General features: G+C 39.0%; 1 long non-coding RNA gene across 5 annotated transcripts in view; it reads right to left on the bottom strand.

Moving 5' to 3' along the window:
• The window catches only part of LOC116993356, a 49,160-nt gene that overhangs the window by 29,374 nt on the left and 4,471 nt on the right, over positions 1-15,315 (bottom strand). For all 5 annotated transcript variants that reach the window (XR_004417277.1, XR_004417276.1, XR_004417279.1 and 2 more), the window contains exons 2-3: positions 5,281-5,338; positions 4,432-4,564 (exon numbers count right to left, since the gene is read on the bottom strand). This is a non-coding gene — a long non-coding RNA (uncharacterized LOC116993356). The remainder of the gene's footprint in view (positions 1-4,431; positions 4,565-5,280; positions 5,339-15,315) is intronic.

The following is a 15,315-nucleotide window of genomic DNA, read 5'->3' as shown; positions in this document are numbered from 1 at the left end:
GATGGAAACAGAACAACATACTCTCTTCTATTTAAAGTCTAATAGTGGTATAATTGCATAATATTTGTCAAAGAAAGTGTAGTGGTAATTGTAATTGTAATTGTCCAATGACTGAGTTAGACAATTATAACCATCTGAAAACATAGTACTGTCCATTTCTTTTGTTTCTAGTAATTTTCTGCAGTGGCTAGGCAAATTACTGATCTATTTGTTGCTAACACTATTGCCTGCTCACAAGTTGCCTAAGACAGGCTTCTATTTCATCAGCAAGCCCACTACTGAAATTACAAGACACATTCGTATGTTACAGAATATATTTCCTTGAAATAAATTTCTTTCAGCATTTGGTATTCATAAACATCCTCCTGGTTAGCTGAGTTCTGTGACATTTGCTTCAGTTGTTATACTGAGAAACTTACTTTTAGATGCAAGATGAAACTGGAATAAGTCAGCTTTAAAGTCTTTACAAGCTGAAATGCTATCTTTGCATGGAAATATACCTTAGTTACAAGGCTTTCACTCTCTACAAAAAGTTATAGAAGTATACCTTTAATGGAGTGGTGATAGTTTCCATTAGGCAAAGTTTATACCGCTTGAACTACTCCAACACAAAGCAAGGCACTAAACTATTCAGTCAGTCACTGAAAAAAATACAGGGAATGGGGACATGGATAGTAATCACAAATTAATCTCTTCAGTGTACAGACTGGGGCTACGTGCCTTGCTATATCACAGTGGGGCCTGGACCCCAGCTGAGACCTTCAGGAGCTACCAAAATACATGTCAGACCCAGAGAATACAGAGAAATCTGGCTCGGTACTAATGAGTGAGGGTGCACAAGCAGTAAGTGATGTCTGCCTGAGGACTGCTGATGTAAGTTGGGTATTGCAAAAATCATTACACCTGCCCCCAGAGAGACAATTGTTTGCTCTACCACTGCTTGGAGGGAGTCTGCAATACAGAGCTCAGGAGGTTAATGAGAACAGGGGCTAATTGGAAAAGCAGTTGAGTTGGAAGGGGAGAAGGGTTTTGAGCCTAAGCTGTCTGCCATCACTGCCATTAGAGTCAGTCACAGGTGTCGGTGGTGACAGCCCTCGGATAAGTACAGCAAGATGTTCAGATTCTTTGTTCTCATTCAGACAAACTCCTCCTGGCTCCAAAGGAAGCTTGAGTGGAAACTGGATAAGGTGCCTGGTATTCTGCTTAAAGCTATTAGAGCTGGAAATAGCCTATCAGGGTGCTAGGGAACACTACATGTTATGAAGGTTATATCAAAACTACACAGAAGTAAAGGAGCTACAGGAAGATACTTATCCTTCATGAAAGATTAATCATTTCCAAATATTTCAGAGCTTGCTCGTATTGTTGATTTCATGTCTGCTGTCTCTGACTGTGCTGCAAAAGGATTAGTAAACTCCTGTGAGACAGTACCAATCTCCATGTCTATATGCTCCTTCTCAGCAGCATTACTTCATAGCCTAGATATCTATTGTCGACCAGAAGCACTGGCCAGCCCATGAGACAAACACAGTAGTCAGTCAATAGCTGATTGCAGACATCTGCCGTGCTCAGGAGCAGCGTTCAGCTCCGGTGTTTGTATTAAAAAGTTTTTGTGGTGAGACAGCAGGATTGGCTCGCTCGGAGCTCGCTTGTGGTAACAGTCCCCCAAGGCAATGACACACCGCTGCAGAGAGAAAGCAGGTTCTCTGATGTACAAACCATGCTCCTCCTCTTCTCTGCCAAATAACTACAGTGTCTAATTGCACCCCAAAGAGGGGGTGAGTTGTAAGCAAAAATAAAACTTTTTTTTTCTGTCCTACTTGCAATTTTAGCCACTATCCCAGGCAGAGGATCACCCCAGGACTGGTCCTAAAAGGCACTGGGACTCAGGGAGGCAGTGGTGTCCTCAGTCCTTCTCTGAGCAAGCAGAGTGTCATGGTGGCAGGATCCTCAAGCATTGTATCCTCCTTGACAGCACCACGAGCCTGGCCCGAGGAAGGGTCGGTCTTTTGAGAACTGGTATTACCCTAACACCACCTTCTTTCCCAAACTGTAGCAATATCAAATGAGGCTTCTTCAAGACTCCAACAACTGGCCCATGAAGTGGTCCAAATTTCTAATATAAGTCTGATTCATGGAAATTTTAGTATTTTCACCACAGTCATTGGCTTATTTTGCTTTTGAAGTGTAAAGAAACTTTACATCTGATCCCTATCTTTCTATGCTGGTGCAATTAAAGCAGGGAAGCTGTGGTTCAGCACTTTTCCCCTGGTGTTTCTCTAAGGATTTGATATGGTGAGATCAGAGAATGCCCTTCCTGGCATACAGGAAAGCTGGAAGAGATAATCAGTTTTCAAAAGATGAGTTTACTTTGAAAACCAAAAATAAAGTGAAAGGGCACAGAATGGGGTTGTGTAACATGACGTAAAAGCTCAGGAAACCATGGCTTAAGGATAGTCACCATTTAAACTTCCATCATCAGTAACACTTTGTGCTCTCAGTCTGAGAAGTAGACCCACTAAAGTGGGTCTGAATTACCAAAAATGGCAAAAACATAAGAAAAGTTATCTGACCATATTGACTTTTTGACCAAAAATCTGTTGTATCAAGCTTTTTTTCTGCATACCAAATGCTGGTAGTCTTGCCTGTATTATTTGGATTTTCATGAATACTAATTTGGCCTGTTTGGCATTCATTGTTCAGGGGGTGGGATCTGTTCTCTGCATTTTGGTCTCTGACTGGACTGAAAATTTCTATATAAATTATTTGTGTGTAACACCCTTTTCTAGTTAGAGATTTAAGTGAATAACAACTTTTTAAAAATAGTGACATTAAAAATAAAGATTTTTTTGTGTGAATATGGTCAAGGGAGAGAATTACAGACAAATTGAATGCTGGAATGTGAACAAATATTCTCCATGTCTGTTTGCAACAATCAGGCATCTCTCACTACAAGAAGGGCAGTCATTCCAGCATGTAGTAAAAGGCTCTCAGGTTTAATCTTTCAGTGTTTCTGTGCCAAACAGGTTCACATAGTTTGGACAACTTTTGAATAAGCATCAGTCTTCTGAATACTTATCTAAGACAAACTTCAGAAAATTTTCAACTGCCTCTATTGGAACTAATTAATCCTTTGAGCTAAAGCCAGCGCAGCTGAGTTTATTCAATTTTTCAAGCAAGAGAATTATTACATTAAAAAAACCAATATTTTTTTATGAAAAAAGGATGCCTTATCTAAGAAATAAGTGCCTGATTTTGCAGTTACCGCCATACCAAACACTATATTCTGTAGAGTTAAGTATTAGCCTAGCAGGTAACTATCCATAAGTGAACCTGACCTTTCTGAAATCAGAAGTGCAAGCTACAGCTCTCAGTGCACCTTTCTAAAGATATACAATACTGGCAAAAATTATGGTTTTCTGATGTCTCTTGGAGCCTTTTCTCAGAAGAAATCCCATCTTTCTCACTGCCTAAGGAGCCAAAAGGAGGTGATCATATCAGCTTTTTGAGAATGCCAGTTCTCCATTTACTTTTTTATTTTCTGCTAGTGCTAATTGATGATGAAGGATTTTTTCCTCAGAGGCTCTGACTTCATGTTCACTTCTACATTCATCAAAGCCTCCTTATTTTGCTTCTTTGTCAGAGCAACCTACTTCACTAAAAAAGTGTTAAAGAAGTAATTTACTCAGTGCATTAATGAATTCAGAGCTGCAACGAAGCTGTTTGTGTGGACTGAAGTGCTCCCTCCAAAGAACAAATGTGTTTCCTTGACAGCTTCCTCATGTTTGCTTTGCTTGTAAAGCAAGGAATGGGGGAGGTAAGGCGTCAAAGCCATGCAGAGTTGTTCATGAAGTACCATGTCTAATTATATAGCAGATACTGATTTTCATTCTGCAGTAGAAAGATAACAAATCTTCCTATTTCTGACAAAACTGAGTTGTTCCAGCCTTTGGTTTTCTTTGAATTGTACATCAGCTTAGTTTTGCATCCCGAATGCTTTCAGGCCAGGCAAAGAATGGACTTTAACCCCAATGTATCTGGCTAATGCATTTTTTCTCCAGGTTGTTTCTCTTCATTGGTCTTATTTCCATGAAATATACTGATTTAATAATGTGTTCAGATGTTCCCCATTTTCTTTTGAACTGATGATTATTGTATGTGCATTTGATTGTGACATAGTCAGTCTTCCAAATCTTTTTGCTCAGGTATGCTTACGTAAATGCATACTGATGTCATTAATTGCATCCCTCCTTAAAAAAAAATCACATAACATGTTACTGGAAAAATGAATAATTCAGAAAAGAAAGTTTCAACTTCGTAGATTCTTCCCCTCTATTATATGACCCTTCCTTATCTGTCATCATGAGGTACATCATTGTTTATCACATTTCATTTTCCTCAGAAAATGTCCTCATACTGTTTTTTATTCACTTAGCTTCATGCAGAACTGCTTTTTTCCCCTTGTTCTGGGCAAGTGAAGGTCCACCTTGATGAAAGATTCCTGCTACTGTTGGTCAAGGCCAGAGCAGAGCTCAGAGCTGCCTCAGATATGGGCACACAGACCCTGTTGGGTGAGAGAGGGTGTCAGCTGGCAAACTACACCTATACACTATAAATCCTTGCACAACCATATATCCCCCTTTCTCATGTAGGTGTCCTAGGTACTTCCCAGTGACCTCAGTGTGAGGAACTGCAGACTGGTGGTGGTGAGTCACTCAAATTCACTCAGCTTGGGGCTCACCTCCTGCAACACTCCTGCTCTCCCTTCCCAGGCTCTGCTGCCTCCCACAGGCCAGCTCTTGTCCAATTCTATTTCTCTTTCACAGGTTTTTTCAACTATTAAAATTAGAGGTAGGGGTTTTGTTTAAAAAACATGCAAATACAGCCTTTGAGACTCCTCTGGGAAGAGAATTTTCCAATATTCCCTTGGGACTAGAAGTGCTTGGTTGTTACTTTTTAGTAGTAAAGATGTGGGGTTTTGTTTGTTTGCTTTTTTGGGCGGTTTATGGGGGTTTGTTTGTTTGATCACGTAGTAACTGTTGTATTCAAAGTCAGATTTGAATTTCAAAACACAAAGTTTATGCATGCTCATCTGGAGTACAAAGGCTTGTCTAATCCAGAATTACTAACATATCTCAATCTACCATGCCTTGTTCACATATGTGGGGTTTGTCATAAGATTGCTGAATGCTTCAGGTAGGAAGATAATGTGATACACTCTGAAAAAATCTCCAAACTTCCAGATATTTCTCTCATCCCAGCACCAAACCTTTCACTCACCTCTTCTTTTAGATGGTTTATTTCCAGTGTTGCAGTGAGTACCTGTCTTCAGGATATACTGTGAAAAAGTGAAGGTAGGTCAGAAAAGTCAAATACAATTCTAGTTTTAGCAAAGGCATTTGATCATAGGCAAAGTAGAAAGAGATTAATGGAAGTTACCCTTTCCTTGGATTCACCCTTTCGAAGTTGCATGACTTATGCAATATCTCGTATAACCTGCATCTTTGCTATGAACTAATACGACATTCACATGACAGCAAAGCTCAAATTTAGCCCTTCAAAAGCTGCTTGCTGAGGTCTGAGATGACGTGGGGAGAGTAAAACCTCTGTAATGCTTAAATCCTCCTGCTGCTTCGGAACAGTCAGCACCTCATTAGCCTTCGCTCTTTGTTTGATAGGAAATGTCAGCTCTCCACAGGAAATCTTCTACACCCAAAGGCAGGAGCATCTGTCTCCATCTAGTGTTCATCCCTCTGCATTTGTAACTCACCTGCCACATGGTGAAAATGCAAACTGACACTTGCTCACTAAAGTGTCATCCTCTTACATGAGAGAAGTCAAAACTACATGGTTGTCTCAGCCAGAGGTAGAAGGTCACATATAAACCTGCTTTTGAGTTGCTGGGGCATTCAGGACTCACCTTTGCCTTGCCCTAAAAGGCTATGAAGTGACAAAAAATGTTTGAAAAATCTTTCTTTTTACAGTATTCCTCTACCCATGACCAAAGTTATATTCATGTTCTTTCTATTGATTAATGTTGAAGGAATTTCCTAGTATGAGAGATGAAATGTTTAATTAAGGAAAAATATCATAGGAGCATTTATAGGAATACTTTCCACTGTCATTCCCAAAGTGCTGGGCAAGAGTTACTCAATTTGCCTCACAATGCAACTGTGAAGAAGAGATGTCACACCCTTTGTGAGTTGTGAAATCCAGATAATTTTCCCCCAAAACCTTCTGCATAGTTTAAGGGCATTTGAAGTGAAACCAGAGACAGACTTCTATTAAGGCAACATTTAGTTCCAGAGGTCCAGCTTTTTGATTGTCCAATCATTTATAAGAAGAGGAGAAACCTGAGTACAAAGTGCAGGACAACAATTTCATGCTGGTAGAAGTAGAACCTGAAGAGAGTGGTGGGCCACACAGGCACTTTTGGGAAAAGAGTGTGTCCCTTCAAAATATTTTGAGAGTCCTGCAGGGTCCTTCAGGCTGCCTAGCTGGGATCCAGCCTGGAACCACTAATGAAGAAGTATAATGAGCTGTCAGCCACAGAGACAATTTCCTGAGAAACCCAGGATGGGTACAAATATAAATTCTTAGTTTTAAAATGAGAGGTGGAAGATAGATTCTGAAAACACAATATGTAGTGGATTGTATTATTGGGAGCCATGGTCTTTATCAGTCACTCTTTGTGAGATCTTTGTTAGTCCTGTAATCACTAGCTGAAGGTAATTATGCCCTGGCTCCATTTAACATTTCCATATTTCAGCAAGTGGAACCAATTCCAAAATCTCAGAAAATAATCTGAATGTCAGTGGGATGAACCCAAATGATTCTGATGAAAGTCAAGAGAGGATGGAACTCCATCATGCAGTTAGTACTGGTACCAGCTTCCAATGCCTTAGTACTGTCTCAAGGCAAAACAGATTTACAGCAACTAAAGTTAACATGTTCACACATTCCAGTTTTCCTGTCTCACATCCGAAAATCTTCCCAAAACGTATTTACCCACTGACAGTCAGAGAATGCTGAGGGCTGTAAAAGTGTGAGGGATCTACTACCTTTCATGGTAGGGACCAGAGAAGAAGGAAACACAGAGGACTTAAGTGAAGAAGGAATTAAAGATGAACACAGTAGCTGGTCTGTGGGAACCTATTAGACCTCCAGGGAGTTCTTGAAGCACCGAGATACAGGGAAGTGGCACACAGGATGCTCCTGGAAGAGGTGCAGGAGTACAAGAAATTCCAACTCCAGCAATGATGTGAGACTCCGGAAAATCTTACAATTTCATATTCCTAGGTCTCTTTTGTTCATTCTCTGTTCTCTACTGCTTGATCACTTCTCCCTTATTCTGAAGAATCATCTGAATTATAATCTCCACCACTGAGTTCTTGCTGACCTCCAGCTAATGAGAACAAGACAAAGACCACCCATGAAAATACTGCAAGCATTGCTGATGTTGGAAATGTCAGTGAGTGAAAATAGGTTAAAGCTCTCTGTAAGAAGAGAGGAACCAGCATGGCAATATTCAGCATTTGGTGTAAATTTTATTTTTGTATTCAACTCCTACCTACATTGCCATTCCTCAAGCTTAAAAAAATAAATACTTTTTTGTTTAGATTTTGAAACAGATTTTGCTGGATCACTTTCATTTTGAACGTCCCTAGTTAACATTATGGATATCAGCAGGTATTGTTTCCCCTAAGTGTTAGAGCTAAAGAAGAATAATGTGAACATGACTTGTACAATGTGCAGGGGTTGAGTTTAAACTTTATAATAAAACCAGATGAGTTCTCATACTTCTGAATTTCACAAGGACAATTTCACATGGTATCAATCACAAACAGGCATACTGCAAATGAAGTTGTTTTGGTTAAGCATCCAAAAGCTTGGATGCATTTAGAAGCCTCACTGGTTTGGAAATAGGCAGACATTTTCATCAGATTTGGATTTCCTGAGCATATTCCAGGGACCTTCTGTTTCAACCAGCTCAGAATGGTCCAGAAACTGTCACTGGAATATTTCTATAGTCATGTAATGTGTTGGCAACACCCAGATACAACATATGATGTTTTGTTTTTTTTTTTTTTTTGCTATTTAATACTTATATTAGTAATACTAATAATTATTAGTATTACTATTACAGCTCGTGTTAGTTGTGTGCTTATGTATGTCTTCCACATTTCAAAATGCTTGAGCTCTGGAACAAGTATGGGTTTTTTTCTGAACTACATTGCAGCTTTGTAAGCAGTAACAATAGTTCTGCTGACTAGGTAAACACATATTTGTGTGTGTATGTACAATTTAAAGTGAATGTAGTGCTCAGGCAGTAAGTCCTTCATGTTATTCCCAGGATAGGAAAAGCACTTGTAGTGGCACTGCTCTCTTGTACCATGGACATTTATCTCTAGTCTTTTCTTGTGGAAACACCCTTAACTATGACAAGACAGTCCACTTTCTGGCAATTCAACTGTCAGCTTCTTTGCTGAAGCTGCCAAGAAAGTTTGCCTGATGTGGTTTTGGATGTGAACAATGATAATGGCAAAACTGGTAACAATGGTAGAAGTTAGTGTTGAGCAGTTCGGGTACTGAGAGTCTCACAGTGCTTCTTCCCTCAGTTCCACTGACATTCAGTGCACCAATTTCATGTTGTGCCAATATATGCAGACAATCTTCAAACAGCTTCTGTTTTGAATAAAAGGAAGTTCCAATTGCTTGAGTAGCAGGGGTACCACATAACTGCCATGGGTTAACTAGGATTTTAGGATGTTAGTAGGGAAATACCAAATTACAAACCTCTCCACAGACTCTTCTTAATCACTATTGATGCCACAAATCACTAGTCTGTTTAGTACTTAAGAATGTCACATATGGTTTTTCCTACTTTCATGGTAACTCTTCTACCCTGTAGTGTAGGCATGAGGCCCTGAATAAGCTTATGTGTGATATAAGAAGGCAGACTGACTCAAGAGCAGCTCATGAAATAAAGGGAAAAAAACAATGACTGGAAAAAACAATGATCTATGGGAATTCTGCCCAGATCTATGAGAACTGCTAGGATCGCTTTTCCCAGACTAATGAGCCTTGGGCAGAAACAGTTTGAAATGTTGAAACCAAGAGCATTTTTGAGGGAGGACATTTTAGAAGAATGTCTTGAAACTGCATTTTGTAACTGTGGAGAATAAAGTGGAGACTGTGTGTGGGTTGAGACTGTTGGAATCAGGATGCATCTCACCTAACTTCAGATGTCCTCAAGGAACATATTTAGTCTAAATTGGTCATTTATGTTTCCTCTGTCAGCCAAAAAGAGAGACAAGTCTATGTTTAGCACATGTGAAAGACTTCTTGGTGACACCTAGTTTAGGATATGGAGCATTGTCCTTGTAAGTGTCAACCATTCCCCACTCAATAGCACCTAGAAAACTGGATTAGACAGGATAATTATCTTGCAAGCATCTTGATTAAAATTAGGAGAGACAAAGTCTCCCTTTCCATCTTCCAGGAGAGGATACTAACTCTTGCATGCTGTGGTCTTGGCAGTTGTAATCCAGCAGTACAGACTCGCTTCTTGCTGGTATTTGGCCCTTGCCCCTGTGATGGGCTGAGGAGGTGGGGTGGTGAACAGGCAGGCTGTATCCATCAAAATGATGCTGAGGTCTCTTCCAGTCCTAGGAGATGTTGCCTGCTTCTTTCCCATGAGACACCACAGGTCTTTAGTCCCCTGCACAATATCCCCATGGAATGAACCTCACAAAATATCAGTGTTTATCAGTACTCGACCCCCATCACTGACACTGTAGCTAACAAATAGTTTTTTACCAATTTCATTGTGCATATATTTCCCAAAGACCCATGTCTTCTTCCATACTTTAGGTGCAGATGTTCCTACCAATTACAATTATTTGTACTAACTACCTGGGCCATACAAGGATTTAATCAAAGCATCTGAATAACATCGCCAAAGAAGTTGGGCCGTATGGTCTAGGCAGGTATGGTTCTGGCCAAAGAAGCCACATTATTTTGATTATAGGAGGGGAACAGCAAGGAATCTGTTAAGGACAGTGTTTTCTATCTTCATTAGACAAATATTTTGAGAGACTTGTATCTTCATTCTTTAGCTGGACAGGCCATTCAGCCATGACAGTCACACCATTTGGCACTAGCCCAAACCATCGCCTTTTTGAACACTCTGATATAGATTTGGACAGGGACCAGACTACCTTAGCCAGCTCTGGAAGGCGATGAATAACCACAGGTCTTTGTCCAAAGACTCTCTTCTCTTAAATATAAAATAATTGCCTACACCAATAAAAAAGGGGGATTCATCTCAGTAGTTTTGTGGTCAGTACAGAGAAATAGACACTCCCTGGAATCTTATCCTAGACAGGCATCTAGCACAAGAAAGTTGATTCGACTTTCAAGGTGTCAGTTTGTTTCAGGGTGATGAACTTAAGTGGGATGAAAAAATTTGTATGAGATGATGTGACTAGCAAAACTGGCAATCAGACCTCCCAAACCTTGACCAAGTGGTGATAACAAAAAGCCATCCTTTTTGATAAATTATTATTTAGCTTTAGAAGAGTTGCTGTTATAATCTATTAGTTAGTTCATCTAATTAGCTGTGTTTATTTTAGCTGTGAAGGCACTAAGCAGATTGTCTGAATTATTGTTTCCAATCTGTCATGCATAATTGATTTTTCAGTCTGTTGGAACTAAATATAAACAAAAAAAATTGTTTTCAGTAAAACCAAAATGAAAAAGTATCAGTGTCAAACATTTGACAAATAAAAAGTGTAAATTAAGTTCATGTTAAATCACATTCAGTATTTCAAATGCTTTGAAAAGAAAAACAATACTCTATATTTAAGCATTTGAGTACTTTAAAGACTTGTATAACTTCTTAATGATTTTTTTTTAAAAGAAACTTTCTTGGTAAGTCTTTTGTTTACTTGGCAAGTACAAATTGGCAAAAAAATGACAATTGTGCAAAACAACCGAGCTGTGGCATCAAATCAATGTTTTTTCCTAAGAAAAGAGGTTCAATCAACTCTAGCATACTAGACCTGGAGAAATTGAAAAATGGCAGCTATCCCTAAAAAATGAAATTTGAAGTGAATGTGCATGTGTGCAGTGTTCAAACTAATATTCAGGTGAACCCTGTAACTCAGTGAGGATCATTTGATAAAGTAAAAAAACCCTTGCCCTAAAAGAAAAATTGGACTCACCACACATTGTGCCAGGAAATCTCCCAAGCAAGTCTGCAACAGATTTGTCAACAATTTATTCTGACTACAGCAGGTGACTTAGACAAAGAGGGGGGAAGAAGGCTAAAAAAGGTGCTAAAACTCCTCAAAGATAGAAGCAAAGCCAACAAATTCCGTTTGTATTTTTCATGTCAAATGATTTCTTTTTAGTGTCAAGAATCCCCCAAAACTGATACGACCTATCTGGAGCTGTGCCTGAGCCCTTGGGACACCACTAGGTTCCTACAGCAATCAGTTGTCACTGTTTCCATTCTTTCCCTTTCTTGCCATGAGGTTCAGATCATAGATGCTCTTCTCCCTGTGCAAAAGTAGTACAACTGTCCATCCCCAGAAGTCAAGTAGGTTCCAACCACCTCCATAAATCTACATAAAGTGCGTTGTATGGTGGCTTTCAGAACTACCCCTGATCCTTGGACCAGCCTCCACCTGTAAGCTGTAAAATTGTAGCTTTTTTACAAGGGTGCCTTGTATCAACTCTGGATCTACTCTGACTATCCATTTGGAAGAAAAAAAAAAAACATACCAGTGGAGTAGCCAATTTTTCTGATTTTTTGTTTGTTTTTTTTTTCTCTTGTTGTTGTTGTTGCTGTTGCTGTTGCTTTTTTGTTTTGTGGGGTTTTTGTGTTTTGGTGGGTTTGTTTGGTTTGGTTTGGTTTGGTTTTGTGTTTCTTTTTTTGCCTTTGAAGCAAATTCAGTATCTTTGGAATGGTGACAGCAAGCGTGAGAATGATCATCTTTTCAGAAAAGTGCAAAGAGCATATGGATGGGTGTTTTGACATTGCATATAAACTGGAAAAGAAGATTGCATATAATTATCTGGATGTCATCATTCTTAGGAAAACTTCTGGCATCCTTTCACTCAAAATATTTGCTTCAGCTCAACTTCCACCAATGATTAGAACATGTTTTGTGATGCCAACAGATTGTTTGTAGGAAGTTTGTAAAGAAAAATATAATTGATGTAAAAAAGGAAAAAAATCCCTTTTAATCAGTTCCTCATGCCAAAGATTAGCAGTGATGTTGACGTGTGCAACATAATCAGTCATAATCAAATCCTAGCTGGAATAGTACCTCAGATGTTGTTAATTGTGTTCCTATTAGCCTAAATTTGGTTTACCCATTAAGTGCTGATGGAGAAGGCAGAAACTTGTTCAAGATACTGTATATTTTCTGTTAGCAGCCTAATCAAATGGATGGAAACACACAGAATTGTAGCACGCAGTGGCAGATCAGAAATGCCCATAGGGGTTGAATTTCTGCCATGGAGTTTGCCTGATCCTCCATGCTTCTGGGCTTAAAGACATCAGAATGTAGCTGAAAATATTATCATCTCTACCAGATAGTCAAACTATCCTTCCAGGATTTAAGTGTAAATTATGGAAATCTCTACATCATTCTTGTAGTACTTCATTAAATTTTTAGGCTTTTCCCTAAAAAAGTACAGATTCCCTGATATTTCTTTTGGCTTTTGCTCTGCTCTGAGATTTAGGTAACCTGCTAGCATGTGCAGTTCAGTATTGTTTCAATCTACAGGATTCAGCATCTCTTTTTGAAGTGAAAATATGCTTCCCTGCAACCTCCATCAAACGTGCAAAGTTCACAGCCCTCTCTGAGACCTCCCACTGTGGCTAGGAAGAATTTTTGCTGAAGTTCTCAGACAATACTTACTTTCCTCACTTCAGTTCACAATACTTCTTTCACCATGTCCTATACTCCACTTTTTCCTTCCCCATTTTAACCTTTTCTGCAATGTTCTATCAATACTGCTTGCCCAAGATTTATGAAATAATATATAGGGAAATAAAAAAACTATCTATGGTTTTAAGAAGGAAGAAAAATTTGGCAAAAACCCTTTTAAAAAGATAGTGTAAACAGGGAAGTTGCAATCACTTCAAATGTACATTTCTCAAGATTTGAGGCTTACATCCTTTAATACAATGTAAATTCATGATCATTTATCATGTTCACCATATACAGGTGCTGTACCTGGCTTCACACTTGCATTTCTCCCTCTATTTGTTCAAGAGAACAAATGAATAATGAATAATGAACAAATGAATAATGAATAGTGAACAAATGAATAATGGACATAATTTTTCAAGGAAGGGCAGTTTCAATGTTTTTGCTTCTCTTCCACAGGTGGGATGCCCATAAACTACATGAAGATTATATAATGACTAAAATGAAACTTTCACAATATATAACGTTAGACTTTGTTTCTACATGCTTCCTTCCCAAATCCAAAATATAGACTGATTGTGCATGTCCCTTCTACTGCCAGATGCTGGCAAGAAATAGCGCCTGCTTCACAAGATTGCTGGGTAACTAATAGCAATATCTCATTTTGATCAGATTTATAAATGCAGAGGCCTGTTACTCTGGCCAGAAATTAACCTCTGTTGTTAAGGAGGTATAATTTGACCATTTCTTCTAGCTTATAAATTTTATTTTGGCCCTGTTTTCCATGGCTGTGATTCACATTTTGCATTTCTCTGAGGTTAGTAAACTACAACAGCAATGTTTTCCGTCATGCTGCTTACTGCTGTACTTCATGAGATCTAGGACAGAACGTGTATGAATCCAATCAAAAGTCCCCATAGCCAGTGCCCTTTTCCAGGACTGGCCAATGTGGATAAATAGAGAAAAGCATAAACACAGACAAAGAACACAGAAGTATTTTCCAAGATAAATCTGCCTTCCTATGACAGTTTGTGTTGAGACACCTCTTGAATGAAAAATGCTCTTTCCTGTCACACATTTTACTGATTCTGCAGCTGGACTGCTGAGTACCATCTTCTATTTACTGCTATTGGGCCACTGTACAACAACAAAGACCATGTAAGTGTAGTTTAGCACAATTCATTCTGGGTCAGCAAGCAGCCATTGTCCCTTTGGTGCTCTACAATAGCAGTTACCTGAAAAACCTCAATGTTCTCACCTTAAATCTTTTCTTTTTGGTTTCCAGTCCATGAGGTCTTTAAGACTGGTGGCACCACAAATAGGCCAAGAGCCTTCTGTGCCAGAACGTCCAAGATTTTCTTGGATTATCTCAGTATTTAGGGGGTTATTTATTTATTTATTTTTACTGCATGAACACTGTCATTTCTAGTAGAGAAATGGTGATGCAGAGTAAAGAAACACTAATATTAGTCTTAAATCTGCACCATCTACATCAAGATATGTTTAGACTGCCACAGCATGTGATGCTTTTTATCCACACAGACCAAAGTTATCTGCCCAGCCCCCCATCCCCAAACACACTGAGCTGTAGCAAAACTCCAGCGTGATTTTCAAGTGTTCAGACCTTGAAAAAAAAAGTCCCTGCTTATCTGCTAATTTTTTTTCTTGGCACAATCACTTCTACTTGTTACCAAAATGCCACCTAAGTGCTACAAGAAAGAGGCTGAATTATGATGAGAATTTCTGATCTGGTTAGCAAGCTGTCATTAGGTATTTTGTCTTTCCTTCCCAGTTCTTTACTCTGCTACCGGTTAGTCTGTGGGAGATCTACCTCAGCCAGCATTGACCATAGGTCAGTTATGGGCCATGGAGCAGTAGGCAGTGTTTCTTAGGAAAAGCCAGTATATTCTGTTTTGTTCATCATAGAGAGCAGGAGTCATGAGTTCTTGAGTCATTCACCAAGGAAATGGGATATCATAATTATGTTAGTTACATCATCCTTTTCTTCTGCTACCACACACTACCCCATCTACTCCCTCTCCCAATTTTTTAGTCTCTCTCTGAGGACAGCAGCTGCTGTCCAGGAAGTTAAGAAAGACTTAATGTCTCTACTTTGTAACTTTACTTTTGTCTCCTGTTTGTTAGTAGGGGACACAGAATTTTGCAGGCTTTATCACTAAAGTGAATCTGACAAATGGATTTCCTGTCAGTAGGGCTTTTATCAGTATGGTGCTGTCAGAAATGACTTTTTTATTATATTTTACACAGCACAAAGATTTTTACATGGAATTTTTGAAGTTAGTGTTAGACAGTGTTTGTGTTCATTCAGAAAACAAGGAAAACTAGGAGAAAAAAATAACAATAAATCCTT

This window comes from Catharus ustulatus, chromosome 3 (genome assembly GCF_009819885.2).
Source record: "Catharus ustulatus isolate bCatUst1 chromosome 3, bCatUst1.pri.v2, whole genome shotgun sequence".
Classification (NCBI taxonomy): domain Eukaryota; kingdom Metazoa; phylum Chordata; class Aves; order Passeriformes; family Turdidae; genus Catharus; species Catharus ustulatus.
The sequence above is the reverse complement of the archived record's forward strand: the minus strand, read 5'-3'. Positions and strand labels throughout refer to the sequence as shown.